Genomic DNA, 3,293 nt, shown 5'->3' on the forward strand with positions numbered 1-3,293 from the left:
AATTTTAAGAAACAAAATTGGTAAATTAAGAGACGAGGGTGATCCAAATGAGTCCGTGTACACACACTTATGCACACATACATGCTTACTCACATGCACATCCATGCAAAGACACACATATGCACTATATAGAGTAATACATTGTATATAATAAACTTGGGGTAAAATTGGGGCATTGTGAATTGTTATAGCCATATTATTGATCAGGCTTTCACCTATGGTAAATTTTCCAAGTCTAATAGCGTCTTAAAAGGTGTCCAAGACTAATGTAAAACCATGTTCAAATGTAAGATTGTCTAGCTAAATTGAAAAAGCATAAGGTGAAACTATTGGCCAACTCATTTTTAAATGGAGAGGAAAACAAACGTCCAAAATATCCATAACAGCTACTCCTTTGCCACGTGGAGAAAATTAGAATACGTTGTTGGACAAAGACGATGCAAAGGACTCAGAAGCAGAGCGAGCCCAAACGTGAAGGTTGTCCGCAGGTATGACTTGTGAGGTAAGCTTAATGCAATAGGGGAGGGCGGAAAGGACTCAGAAGCAGAGCGAGCCCAAACGTGAAGGTTGTCCGCAGGTATGACTTGTGAGGTAAGCTTAATGCAAGAGTGGGAGAGATGGGTAGGGCAGCGAGAGAGAGACAGACAGGAGGTGAGAGAGGAGGCACACAGGAGTTAGATTTTCCCACATTGCGGGTTCTGTCGACCTTCATTGAGCCTCACGAACGCTATTGCATCCAATCCCCCCTCTACACAATTGCAGAGACAAACTCTGTTTTACTCTACGAACTGTAGCTAGAACTACAGGGCAGACCATATACCGTCTGATATTTTGTAGAGTGCACAATCTGGGAAACATTTTACGGTGAACCTAAGCATGGACGAAAACTGAAAACGCACTTTCTGAAGCACATTTCGAGAAAAACCTGAAACACTACAGGGTACTGTGAAGGCGGATCGTCGAACGAGAAAGTTGTAACGGCTGGGAAGTGGTGTTCAATATGAGGGGGATGTGTGGAAGGGGTAGTATTTTAAGACAAAGTGTTTCCAGATTTTATTTGGATAATGGAGATCCGGAGGTATCAATCCTTCAAACGTACAAAAAAATCGTCATCGCTGCGTGCCTAAAGATGAACGGCAGTGCCTAAAGATATTAACGGCTCGACTTTTGGTCGTTGATAGAATTAAACTTTAATTGTGAAGTATTTTGGAAATTGGACGGGATTGTTGGGCTCTTAATGCATAGATGAGAGGAAAGCAAGGGATCAAGAATGCATCTGAATCTTATATCATCTATGGAACATGCGAAGACAGGGATGAAAGGAGAGCAGACCATGTTGTTGACAATTCTTTGCTACTGCGTAGTGAAAACTGAACTAAGTATATGCGATGCTTCTTGATCTATTGCATGAGAAACTTACCTGAGAACGAAGGGCTCCAGCGTCCTGTAGGTCCTTTCCGTAGGACGCTGATATCTCATGTATTATAGAAAATTATCGTCCATTCATCAATCGATCACCCAGCTCGGAACACCTGCATTAGTACGTGCTCGCCGTACCTTCCACTCACTAGCCGTCAGTAAACGAATAATCGCCTGCGGCTCAATATACGGCTGCCTGCTGTTTTGCCAAACACGTCGTGACTGCGCTGGTTAGTTATAGTGCATATTCCCACCAGCTCAAATTTGGACGGTAAGAACTCAAACGAAATTCATCTGGGTGTTCTTGTTCATCTCGTGATTTCGTTCCCCAGAGAAACAGAGAAACCAGATGGAAGTGAATCAACGCTAAAATTAACTTACGCAAACAATGTGTCGATCGAGTAATTCGTGGAAGTGAATCAACGCTAAAATTAACTTACGCAAACAATGTGTTGATCGAGTAATTCGTTATCACAGCAGCGGATGGAAGTCATTTACAATATGCAAACATCGGCTTCCTACAAGGCCAGCATTTTCAAGTAGGATGAGTGAGTCTTGTAAGCGCCAAGATACATGCAGATTACTAGTAGTCCTTTGAGAAGTTATCGATTCAAACCCAAATTTAAGGCTTTCGATGTTCGCGTATGTAGGTGGTGATCGTGGCCTCACATGCACAAATCTCAACTTAAATGCATTAAAAAAACTTTTAAATGATCATAGGAAGTCTGTGCATTGGTTTTTGGGTTTATGAGCTACGCCCTTTGTCTCAAAACATTGTAAGAAATCTTGGATTTATTAACACTATTTTTAGTTTAGATTTAAAACTCTGGTCTATCATGAAAAAAGGGAGATTCCCACAAAATTGCAATCACCTTCTAGCAAAAGAGAAAGATAATTCCTACATATGCTTGCCATGTTTGCATAGCGCAACGCTAATTTTAAAGCTACTTATTTGGTTTTAAGGGCAGCTCTGTAATGAGCCTCCAAGCCTTTTTCTTGTTTGTACTTCACAATTATCAATACAATTTCTTTTTTTTCAAAAAAAGGAGAAATATAATTAGATTTAGGAATTGGATAATTATTATTACAATGCTCATAATATTATAAGAATATAATCCAATTTACCATAGGTTTGATTAGTAAAATGCTTAAGCTTTTTCGTCAAATGCTTCCTCCTTATTTCACGAAGGATGCATTGATTACTTAGTAATATGCATAGAAGTTTTCCTTACATAATTGGTTCCGCTTCATAATTAAGAGTTAAAGCTTTTTCATCAAATATTTGTGCTTTCTATTTCTGTTCTCTTCCCTTGAGAGAACTTTCACTTTTTGATAGAAAATTTCCGTCCATTTGAGAGGAATTTCCATCCATTTGATTGAAAGAGATTTTTGTTCTATCATTGAGAGATTGTGAGAGTTCTTTAAGAGAGAGATCTCCTTCCTCGTTTCTCCAGTGATTTATTGAGAGAGCTTCTTCTTCTTTATTGCATGATTTGATTGTGTGAGAGAGAGAGAGAGAGAGATTATTCTTATGTAGTGTGAGAGCTATTATAAGATTTGTGAACTGATATCTGTTGTGAGAGATAGAGTTCATGAGACAGAGAGTAAAGGAGCTACATCTTGCACAAAAAAATTTAAGGGAAGGATTGCTGAGGCGTAAGTAGCTACATAGGCTCCTAACAACACCTTCGGCTTCAATCAGCTTCAGCAAGCCCTCCAACAAAAGCCATGGCCTATTCAACGCCATTGACAGACAACCCACATTGTAGCTCTTATGAGCAATCAATGTAAGTGGCCGCCTTTGTGCTCTGTAGCAGCAATGACTACATGCAGAGCATAGAAGCAGCAGACTCCTAGCTCCAACAAGGCATGCA

Source organism: Dipteris shenzhenensis, chromosome 20, assembly GCF_047967505.1.
Source record: "Dipteris shenzhenensis isolate YYH24624 ecotype China chromosome 20, Dip_SZ_1.0, whole genome shotgun sequence".
NCBI classification, from domain to species: Eukaryota; Viridiplantae; Streptophyta; class Polypodiopsida; order Gleicheniales; family Dipteridaceae; genus Dipteris; species Dipteris shenzhenensis.